Below are 12,802 nucleotides of genomic sequence, written 5' to 3'. Positions count from 1 at the left end.
CCACTAATAACAAATGAGGCAGAATTAGCTATGATAGAAGTAGAAAACACCATGTGTCACTATGAAGATAAAGAAGACTTAACTACACTACAATCAAAACTAAACAAAGAGCAACGTAGCATTTTTCAAGAAATAACAAAAGAAATTGCACATGGTGTGCAACATGAAAACAAAGAATGCACCTGCCAAAATTACAAACCTATACTATTGTATGTCAGTGGTGAAGCTTGTTCTGGCAAAACATTCCTAATCAAAATCATCAGTAAGTTCCTTCAACAATTGACAAACAACAAACTGTCAGCTGTTGTCACTGCCCCCACAGGTTTAACTGCCTACAACATAGGTATTGTCACTTTACACTGATTACTACTCCTGCCAGTAGAACACCAAAACAAGTTACATTATTACAAACTTTCTGTAGAAGCTGCAATGGAAGTATGCAGAGTATTGAAACAAATGAAAATGCTACTAATAGATGATGTGAGCATGGTGTCCAACCTGTTGTTGGCTTTGATTCACCTCAGATTACAAGAAGTACTCAAAACAAACTATGAAGAGTTCTTTGCAGGAAAACACATTATTGTTTTCGGAGATCTTCTTCAATTGACACCTGTAAAAGGTGAGCCTATTTTTAAAACATTAGGACACAAACTCTGCCGTAAAACTGTTGGCAGCATCGGAAATGTCAACCTTTGGAAACATTTCCAATACAGAGAATTAACAGAAAACACGCGCCAATCTGCAGATCTCACTTATGCCAACATCTTAAAAATTATCAGAGTTGGTATACTTTGTAGAGAAGCAGAAGCAATATTGAAAACCCGGCACTTTCATGCACTTTATGGTGATAATGCATGTGCTACAGATGTTATGGAACAATTAGCCCACAAAAATGTCAATTGTATGGCCTTAATGCCAACTCTTGCAAGTTGTTTCAAATTCAATGAAATAATGTTAAGCAAAGAAATGCAACCAATTATGGAAATTAGCGCCACAGACAAACTAGATGTACATGGAATGACACTACCCATGTGTGACCAAGCCACAGCAAGACTAAATAGTTTAGAAAAATCAATCTCAAACACAGCAGGCTTGGAAAAGATATTAAAATTATCCTTAAATTGCAGAGTAATGCTTACACGTAACCTTGACGTGGACCAAGGACTAGTTAATGAAGCACTGGGTACAGTTGTTGGCTTTCAAACATACCCACATGACAACAAAATTCAGTTTGTCAATATTCTCTTTGACAAACTTTCAGAAGTAAAAAGAATAGGACGCTCAACAGCTCGATTCCTTCTCTTCAAAGACATGTATGTACGCAGAGAACAATTTTCTCTAACTCTTGCATACGCAGTCACCATTCATAAATCACAAGGTCTTACTCTAGACAAAGCAATGATAGACATTGGTAACACAGTCTTTAAAGAAGGCATGAGCTACGTAGCACTGTCACGCCTACGTACAATTGACGGTCTATTTCTAATAAACTTTGATGCAAGTAAAGTAAACGCTGATATTCGTTGCATTTTAGAATACAATAGACTTCGTTCACTATACACCCCCATCTACAAACATATCCTGTTCCACAAAAAGGAAAATGTTCTAAAAGAAAACTAAATTAAACAGAAATGCAACAGGATGTCACTGCAAATCCTCCAAAGAGACTAAAAGAAACTAAAACTTCATCAAGTACCACAAGCAAAATAGAACCAATTAGGGAAAGTAAACCAAGTACTTCGTCAAAGAAGGAAGACAAACTAAAAAAAAATCACTCAGATACAGAACTACCTGGTCCATTTAAACTTATATATGAAATAGGTGTTAGTTGCTACGCAAATGTAGCAATCAATATTCTATTTCAAATACCAGCAATTGTTGACAACATTTACTTACACTTTAGAGACCCATTGTGTATGCAAATGTTAGTACTTCATAGAACCGCAAAAAACAATCCTGACACCCCGTATACTGTTCATGGAATAAAACAAGAATTGGACTACTGTGCTGGAATGGTGAAATTCACTATAAACTCACAGGAAGATCCACAAGAATGTCTAATGTACTTGCTATTAGTACTGGAAAACAAAAACATACCTATAAATGAAATTTTCCAGTTTTCATACATGTGGAAACATACATGCACTCTCTGCAACAATGTGACACAAGAACAAATCCCCAATGAGCGCTTTGTCTATATATCAATACCTAATTGTGAATCTGTTCCATTTCAGCAACTTGTACAAAATGCAAACCACGGTAGATTATGTTCTACCTGCAATTCGGATAATCGCTCCACATTACTAATACAAACACATAGTAAATACGTAATACTAATGCTTCTACGTTACAATGCAGATGGTACGAAAAACAACTGCAAGCTGACTGGATTCACACATGATCAAATATCACTTGGTAGGAAAACCTTCACAACAATAGGTATAATCTACCACGCAGGAGCCACAACCAACTCAGGGCACTACACTGCATATATAAAAAAAATGTGGATGGTTTGAATGTAATGATAGTACCGTTACTCTAAAGCAGAGATTACCAGCTAATCTTACAAACGCGTATTTAATGTTCTTAAAACCAAAATTTGATAACTGAACTGTACTTAAACCTTAAGTACACTTGTAGTAAAAAAATATAAACTGTCACAATATTTCAAAACCTATCTAACTGCCCAAAGATTCTACAACAACTAATCAGATAAATTAATACCACTCAAATAGAGCAAGAAATAGACAGTTAGAATATGCCAATTGGTATCTAACTGTCCCAAAATTTACAAATATGCAAACAGATAAATCAATACCACGAAATTATATCAAAACATAAACAGTTAGAATACGCCTACTGGTATCTAACTGGGCCAAAATTTTACAATATCCAAACAAATACCTAATATCTTACTGCTCACAAAAACTGAAACAATCCAATGCATAAAGCATTAGGCAGAAAGAACAAGTAAACGTGGAAAACAAACAAATTAATAAACTGTAGCATAACAGAAAAAGTTTTTTTTTTTTAATCCAACATGGATTTTTTTTCTCCCACAGACCCAATGATTTTAGCAACAAACACAGAAACTTTGCAAATTGCACAGTACTCTGGTTTGTAATCTACTAAATATGAGGGTCAATAAAAAGAAGAAAATGTTGATTGTACATTGTAATAAGTCATTCTAAAATACTAATACTAACATGTTATTTTCTTTTATTACAGAAATGAACAAGAAAAACATGGACTTCCGTTACTAAACCAAATAGTACGTATAACAAGATAAATACAACCATCGCACCATATCACACCCATACAAGCTTATAACATTGTTCCTTATAAATTAGTTTTTGACCTAAAGTTAAAAGCCACTATGGGTGTGATATGCTGCGGGGGTTGTGGCCAGGGCATACACTCTTGGGTGCATGGCCAAATGGCCATGCACCCAACATTCTATACCCTGGCCACAACCACCGCAGCATATCACACCCATAGATGCAAGCATTGCAACCATTTTTATGTCCGCGGACAGGGGGAAGGTCCTAGGACACATCCAACTTGCCAGAGGACAATACAAACAGCGTCCTCAGGACACCCCCATTTTCTTTATGTACGAACATTTCAGGACACCACGATTGTTCTTAAAACATTTTCACCTTGCCAACGAACAATACAGACAACATCTCCAGGACACCCCCTGCAAACATTCCAAGACCCCACGAGTGTTCTTAGAGCACTTTCAACTTGACACCGAATCCATTCTGTTTATTTACGAACATTCCAGAACAGCAGTGTTGTCCGCAGACAAATCGAACACAACAAAAGCGTCTAGCACATAAATAAAATACAACTTTGAACCTATCTCAAACTCCCCCATCCTCCCCAAAGACTTCTACACACCAACACACTCTACTAAATACACATTTTGAACAAACTTTCACCGCGCTGTCTGCGGACGTCCGCAAATGCAAGATGGCGGGCGCGACAGAAAATTTGACGCGCATCACGCACCACGCTGCCCAATCAGCGAACACGTCGCATGTCCGCGGACATGACGCAAGCCGCTGGGCCAATCGGGGTGCTGTCCGCGGAGCGAACAGGGAAGTCCGTCCGCGAAGCGAACACAGATATCACTAATTTCTTTGCCTTACATTTTGGTCATTTTTAAAAGAACTACTGGACAGATTTACACCAAATTTCCAAAAGCACGCTTTCGGGACCAGGCCGCCGCTCCTGCCGCAGATTTGGTGTAAATCCGTCCAGCGGTTCGGGCTGTAGCCGTGCGCAAAGTTTTTTCCCATTCAGTCTATGGGAAAAAAAAAAGTTTGGGACCCCCCCTATAACTTCCCCCCCCCCCGGCACGAATCCTCACCAAACTTTGCAAAAAAATTCAGAGTGGGCCATATACTTTTTTTGCTAAGTTTGGTGAGGTTTCGTCCAGGGGGAGCGAAGTTATAAGTCACCCAAAAAGTGCTCTTCCTATGGAAACGCCAACTTAACCATAACTACATGGCCACTCCCGTGGCCATGTAATATATATCTCGTGGGACACAGCAGAGGAAAAAACCGCACTCCACACATGAGGTCCAATCCCAAAGATGACAAACTTGGATCAAAGTCAAGAAACAAGTTTAATGGTGGTAAAAAAATGGGGCAAAACACACACAGCAAACAAAGCAGGACGGGTCCTGAACTACGCGTTTCGCGATTACCTGAGCGCTTGATCACGTATATATATATATATCAGGGCCTGTGGTAGTGGCCCTGTAGTTATGGTTAACTTGCTCAGCTCCCCGGAAGAGCACTTTATGTGTGGCTTCTTATAACTCAGCCCCCTTGATGAATCCTCACAAAACATTGCAAAACAAGTGTATAGGCCCGTCAGTTTGTTTCTGCGAAGTCTGGTAAGTCTTGTGCAGGGGGGGCAAAGTTATACGGGGGGTCCCAAAATGTGAGGTTTTTCCCATAGATGCAACGGAAAAAACTATTTGCTCATGCCTGCAGCCCAAACCGCTAGACAGATTTTCACCAGATTTGCGGCAGGAGAGGCAGCTTGGTTGCGAAAGCGTGTTTTGCAAATTTGGTACATATCTGTCCAGTAGTTTTTTAAAGAAAGGCCAAAAAGTAGGTATACATTATTTGTTATATCTGGGATCGGTCCGCAGACTCACTTCCCTGTTCGGTCCGTGGACGGGCCTCTCATTGGCCTAGAGGGTGACGTGATGTCCACGAACATCGGACGTGCACGCTGATTGGTCAATAAAAAACATGAGGTGCGTCAGATTTTTGGAAACCCCTGCCATGTTGGATACGCGGACAGGGTCCACACACAGTGCGGTAAAAACATATAAAAAAACACAACATTTCACTTGTCAAACTAATGAAACAATCTCTGGGGAGGTGAGGGGTGATGACGATGGAATAGGATATGGTCTCATTAGGCCCAAAAAACTGGTGTTATTTCAGTTCCGATGTCCACTAACAGTCCAGAAGTCGAGGGCAGTCCTGTGATATTCGAGAATGTCTGAGATGTACGGGGTCATCTATGCCTATTTCTACATTAGAGGGTTGGTGAAAAGCAGTTTTTGGATGGCTTATAACATTGGCGCCACTCAATGAAACTGCATGAAATTGTGGAATTTCATTCTAGACCTGACCATGAATGGTTCTGCAAAGTGTGGTGCTGTTTTGTCAAGAGGGAACAAAATTAGAGGGGGAGTCCCAAAATATTTGAAGGGCTTATAAATGTGGTGCCATTTGACTAATCTGCGCAAATGTTTGCAAACAGATTTTAGACGTATATATGAATGTTTTTGCAAGGTTTGGTGGAATTGTGGCAAGAGGGAGGAAATTTAGAGGGAGGTCTCAACATTTTTAGATGGCTTATAACTTTGTTGCTGTTTGACACATTTGTAGAAATGTTTTCAGACATTTTATGGATCCAACCTTGAATGTTCTTGCAAAGTCTGCATGGATTTTGTCAAGTGGGGGCTAAGTTATATGACTGTTATATGTACATAGATCTTGACACTTAAAAAAAAATAAAACATGGGCGGATTTGCAGCAAACTCGTGCAGGAGCATTGGCAAGGACCTGAAAGCATGGTTTTGCAAATGTGTCCGTGTTTTATTTTTTGAATGGTGTTTTAATATAGGTACAAAAAAAGTGATATACCTTTGGTGACTTAGCTATAGCCTGTGACCATAGGCAAGTGCCAGATTGTCTGGGTCAAGGCCTAAAGCGATGACCCGGACAATCTGGCTACTAGCCATGACCACGAGGGACTAGCAATGAGGTTAAAGTGGGCATGGCCACCAGGGACCGGCTATGTGGTAAAGTATTTCGAAATTGGGATAGGTTTGGAAGGGAGAAAACAAATTCTGCTTGTGGGTATAGGTTGAATTGCTGGATGGGATTGCAGAAAATAATCACAAGGAGGGTTAGCAAGAACTTCAAAGCATGGTTTTGCAAATATGGCCTGTATTTTATTTTTTTGAAAGTGTGAAAATGTAAGTACACAAAACAGTGATATAACATTGGTGTCTGGGCAATGGGCCTGGCCGTCAGCAAGGAGAAATGTGTACTGTAATTTGCTTATTGGGGCATGTGGCATGGGCGAAGCGGTAGGTTTCAATAGGTTCAATAGATTCCAAGCAACCTGACAGCCGGCTCTCCCCGCCACCATCTCCCCCCACCCTTCGTTCCATTTCTTTTTTATTAACCCCTCTCCCCTTACTTACCTTATTTTGGCTGCGGTGGGTGACGCCACCGCATTTGCTCCTTCTCTTTGCCTCCCACAGGCCACTATGGAAAGGGAAGAGGGGCTCCGAATGGAGCCCTGCCTTCCATTTCCGCGGCGCCCATCTTGGAAAAGGTTTATCCTTCCTATAGTGGGACGTTGCACATGACCCGCTGTAGGAAGGAAAATGCTTTTTTTGCACCCCTGTTTTCCACTCTGGCAACCCGGGGTGCTACTGGCCTTCATTGCCCATTGCGGGGGCTGGAACGGAGGATAACGGCCTGGAGTCCTCGTTATCCACCCTCGCTTCACTTGGGCTTGCGGGTCATTATTCCCTGTTCCAGCCTCTGAAACCGTGTATGAACACCACATTATTTCCATGAGCACAACACAAAATGCTAGTGGAAATGTTTGAGAATCTTATTGAGTCTATCTACTTTATTGAGAAATGTAAAGTAGGTAGAGTCTATAAGATTATTTCTTTTACTTCTATTTTTTAACTGTGAAAGGTGGTTCCTAATTGCCTGACTTTGCCTCATCCTTGTGTTGGGACACGTCAGGTAAATGGCTCTGGTGTTAGTCCATTGTCTTTCGTGTCATGAGAAAGTATTTGTGTCGGGAAAAGGGTGGGTAGAGTTTCTGAGTATCCTACATGGTAGGATGGGGAAAAGGTGTTATAAGAAGGGGCATACTGCATTCCACCCATCAGTGTCCCACTTTCACTCGCCGAAGACCCCCTATCCAGGTGATCCTCCCATACTGGTCAATCTCCAGGAACTGGATCCAATAGCGATGGCTGTGCTCTGGCCACCTGGATGACAGATCCCCGAGGACTAGTCAGGGAGACACTTTCAGGTTTCTCACAGGTGTTTGCAATTGAATGACAATGATGGGAACAGGTGCCGAAAGGGGGGCTGGGTGCAAATAGGGGGTCTGCAGTTGGCCAGTGAAGGGATGGCAAGAGGACATTGCTGGGCTTGCTGGTACTTGGCTTGCATGTATCTGATCCCCATGGCTCAATGTTGACAATGCGCGTGTTTTCGGGTGGGGTGGCAGGGTACATGGCACTCTTGTCCCTATGGGGCACTGCTGTGCCCGCCATGGGTGGGGTGCGCACTGGCACATGGATGATGCGGTGGGTGGCTTATGTGGCACCCACTCACTGCCCCCTATCGCAATGCCCGGCTCATGGGTCTGTCCACTGTGGCATACTATGGTGGGCTAACATTGTGGCATGCACATGATTGGTTCACCTTCTGCCTCCTAGCTGCTGGCTCCCACCTCTGAACCTCTGGCACCCTTGATGCCCTTCATGTCAAGCATCGAGCTGCACTTCTCCTCTGACGGTGTCAGTGCAAGTGGTGGTGCTGTCCCTCCACCGGTTGCCATGGTATCCTGCCTGTGCTGGGCCAGCAGTCCCCAGACACGCAGGTCGTTTCACCTCTTCCTTCAGTCTTCCCCGTCCCGGAGGTCGCAAGCAACTGCAGTGAGCTTCTGGCTCACCATCTGCCAGATGTTGATGCAGCGCTGGGCAGAGGTTTTACGCTGCCTCACACCATACAGCTCCTCATGGTGGGCCACAACCTCATCCACCAGCACCACCAGCTCCCCCTCTCTTAATTTCAGCTTTCTGAGCCTATCTTGTTCAGCCTTGCCTTTTGCCATCTCCTGGGACATTGAAGCTATTTAGATGGAGTGCATGGCTGCTGGGGGCTCTGAAATTTGATGGATTGTGATTTTCAAAAGGGCCACAGTGCTTTCTGTTCCGCCGGTGACGCATTTCCCACCAGCGCTAATAGTCCCGGCACTGATTGCGCCACCAGAGGGCGCTACCTCTAATTGCGCTGCATTTTTTGGCAGTGGCAGTCTTTCAGCGCTGTTTCGACTGGGCGCATTTAGCATACCACCGGGCCCCAATGCACGTGCTTGTGTACTTGTAATACAGTGCTATTTGCGCACGGGTCCCAGCGGTAATGCTATTTCCGCTCAGTGGAAATAGGGACCGCTTAGCACTCAACTCGCGATCAGGCCCTATATGTGCTCAAAAAGAGGCCCTAAAGGTCGCTGCGAAAGTGTCTTTCAAAGCTATCCGATTTTGACCAATGTTACAGTCCCATTATTCTCTAAAATGCACCTTTTTCTCTAACGTTATCATGAATTCCTGATACTGACAGAGTCACTCAAAAAGAAAAAAAGGAAAGGCTAATGGTAGAGCTAGGAACGATTTAAATGCCAATCTAACGATACACTACATGCTGCAGAGTGCTGGCAGAAGAGTATCGTTAGAGTGACCACCCGATTATGCCCAGAACTGCCAGAGACACTTTCCTACAGTAGCCAACGGAGCGACGCTCTACCTGGAAATTATGATCTATTCAGCCACTCACACCTCCAAATACTTCACAAACAAGCACAAGTGAACTATCGACTGTTGTGCATGAACTTCCTTGCACGATTCACACAGGAAAATCCATTAGGTGAATGCCCATCTATTTTGTCCATCCTGATGAAGATCGTTCCACCCACAGCACATTTCAACTGCTCCCTGTGGCCGAAACACAGTTGTGTCGACAAGCAATTCCCTATACAGTATTTATTGTACATACTGCTTATTAAATTAATTTTTTTCAGCAATTATAATGATGTGTGGTTCCTACAAAATGTAGCAAATATAATGATGTGTGGTTCCTACAAAATATAAAGGGACCTTCTTGCATTTGCATAAATTATCACTTGCAGCTGTTATACCTTTATTTTTCAGTGTTTACACTGTATTGTTGCTATATTTTGTTTTTCCTGTGATGCACTTTGATTAAAAATTATATGTGAATGTTTTACACCAAACTGATGAATGGTATTGCTATGTTTAAATTAAGTTAACTCAATAAAAATCCTGTTTTTGTGTCAAGATATATTCGGCTCACCCTGATCATCAGTTTTTAGTGCTGGGAAAAGACATTTTTAAGAAGGCGCAACTTACTTGCATAACTCAGTTGCACATAATAGGCCAGAATTACTAAAACGCAAGCTTAAATAGATAAAGTGCAGGATGTGTCTTTTTTATTTGCACTTGTTTGAGAAAGGCACAGGTCCACTTATACTCAAAGGAGACCCACACATTCAGGTAACTTTATTTAATTGAATTGCTAGCTCAAAAGCAGCAGCACACTTTACAATGGGATTGTGCCCGTTTTTGGGATTGTGCCAGCTTTTGGCTTGGAGTTTTTATACTTTAACACAACACTGTAGGTTCGAGGGAAGGACAGAGTTTAATTTGTCTGGTATGTTTAGTTGAAAGAGCCACATTTAAGTCTTTTGCATAACTTGAGGATAGTGGGAGCATTTTGAGCCTCTGCTGGGATTGAGTTCTAGATGGTCGGGGCATGGTAGGAGTAGTATTCATTTTACCGGCTAGCTTGGACTCCAAACACTTTATAGTTTTGCTACGTGAGGTTGGGGAGCAGTGCGAACATGCACTGTTCATCCCTCATCCATGCATTAGTGTGGGAGCACTCTTCGTAGGTACTACCCATTTTGACCGATAAAAATCGATCGAATGGTACAATTTGACCGATTACGGCCAGTACCATTCGATCCATTTTTAAAGATACCAAACATGTGGAGAGGGGGTTTCTGGGGTGTCTCCCACTCCCTATATTCATTATTTTTGGGCCTGGGTGTTGCAAGGGTGTCCCCTGCTTCCTCAATATTAGAGGCGGGGATCAAAAGAAAAAGGGACCCTATGGTGGTGGATCCGGCCTGCATTAGAGGAACAGATCTGACGCTGCAGTGTGCATGGGGAAGCGGCGGTGAGCAAGCAGGTAAATAGGGGAGGTGGTGTGGGGGTAGTGAAAGTTACATTTTGAGTAGTTTGGCAGAAGTGCAAATCAATTCACGGTGAAATTGACTACGGTCAATTCCGCTGCAAATAATTACACTTTGGTCAAAGAACCCAGATCCCTCTTCCTACGATAATGTATGATTGGCTCCCTACACCATTGATGGGTCAGTAAAGGGTCTGTCACTATCAAATGTTTACAAAAATAAAAGCATTAAGGGATAGAAAAGCAAATGTGACATCAGGGATATAAACTGCTACTGCCACACTTAAAAACAAATACATGAGCAGGTCATCTCGTTACTTTCGCCCAAAAAAAATATTGAGGAATATGGCCCAAAGTGTTTGCAAACACAGTATGTACAATTGTGGATCCCATGGTGATAAAAATACCAAGATGATTGTACCACTAACTTCATATAGAGATCAGAGAAAGAGGACAGCATGACCAAAAACAGAGACCAAACAAGAAGCCATCATCTTCGGTACCCTGCCAGAGATCCTGAGGCTTAGAAGAACCAAATGTGTACTCCTGTTGGCGGGCTTTGCATCATCCAGGTGTATTATTAATGTCTATCACACTGGCACTATCCTGGTTCAGAGTCCTCAACACAAGCTCCTTCTCTTTGATCGGCGCCTGCTGTCCCGCATCAACTTCCTTCCCACTTCTGCCACTCCTTCTTCCATTCTCTCTGCCACCCCGACTGTTGTACCACGCCCCTGTACACCTCCTCAGAAAACCTGCAAAGGTGGAGACCTCCTTCATCTTGCTACACTTAACACTCGCTCAGCCATCAAACACTCTGCCAACATCTCCCTCCTTCTTGAAGACATTGACCTTGACATCCTCACTCATCCCGAGATGTGATTCAATGCCACGCCCTGACCGTGCTGTCGGTGGAGTTGCCCTGATTTTCCCTGAGTATGTCCCTTTCTCTCTCATACATACACAGCCTTACTCTTTCTTTGAAATCCTGGTTTGCAAACTGGTCAGTTCCCCCTCCTTCTCTCTGACCATTGCCACAATCTACAGGCCACCCAGCTTTACCACCTTGTTGCTCTCCGAATTGATTTATATTTATTTATTTACATTTTTGTACCATGCCACATGCCCGCAGGCCTGAGGGCACAGAATGGGACAACTTCTGCTCCTCTCTCCTCAAAATCACCTTTAAGCTCCTTCTCATAGGCGATTTCAACATCCATCTTGACTCCTCTATCACAGCATCCACTCTCTTCCGTGACCTTTGCGCTTCGCTCTCCATCTCCAATCTCCCTTCTGTTCCAACTCACTCAGCTGGACACAGTTTTGAGGCCCTCATCCACTCTGATCTTTAATTCTCCTCCCCACTGATCACCCCCCTCTCCTGGTCAGACCACTCTCTCCTCTCCTCCCACCCGGGTCCTCTCGGACCTCTGACCATACCTCCTCCAGCCCTGCAAACCTCGTTCACGAACATTCATCCAATGAAACGAATGTCAGCTGCTGCATTCGCATCCACCTAACTCCCCTCCCTCCCACTGCAGACTCTACCTCTGACTCTGTACTCAGCATCCTCCATCTGGTCATTATTAACACGCTGGACATTCTTGCCCCAGTCGTGAGGATCTGCCTGAAACCTGCCTCTAAGTGTAACACCTGCTACAACTCTGAACTTGCAGCCCTGAAATGCAAGTGCAGGGCTGTGGAGCGGAAGTGGCAGACCTCTGGCTCACCCTCTGACAATTTGGCCTGTCGCCTGCTCCAAAGACAATACAGACTTTCCATTCACGCCACAAAAAGGTCCCACATCCAGGCACGGGGTCTCTGGTGCATCCGGCAAAACGGCTGAACTCTTCAAAATCTGCAGGAAACTAGCCAACCCTTATTCAGTCTCCTCCTCCCTCATCCTCTCCCAAGCCCTCACAATGCATTGGCCACACAGTTTACTCCAAAAACTCAGGACATCCTGAGCACCCTTGCATCCCTATCACCCCTCTCCTCTCTCACCTCTTTGCCTCCTATGACCTCTCACCTTCTTTCCTCCTTTCTCTCCTCCTTCTCCCCTATAACATCTGATGAGGTCACCAGAGTTGTCGGCTCTATAAAGGTCTCGTCCAAACAGTTTTCCCCCTTCTCCTCCAAAACCATTAAGGACAATATTGGCTCTCTTGCCCCTGCCCTTGCTGATTCCTGCAACCACTCTTCAAGTACTCCCTAGTGTGCTCCCCCCTGAAAAAAA

This window comes from Ambystoma mexicanum, chromosome 3q (genome assembly GCF_040938575.1).
Source record: "Ambystoma mexicanum isolate Mex_15411 chromosome 3q, UKY_AmexF1_1, whole genome shotgun sequence".
In the NCBI taxonomy this organism is placed as follows: Eukaryota; Metazoa; Chordata; class Amphibia; order Caudata; family Ambystomatidae; genus Ambystoma; species Ambystoma mexicanum.
Note: the sequence above shows the minus strand (reverse complement) of the source record.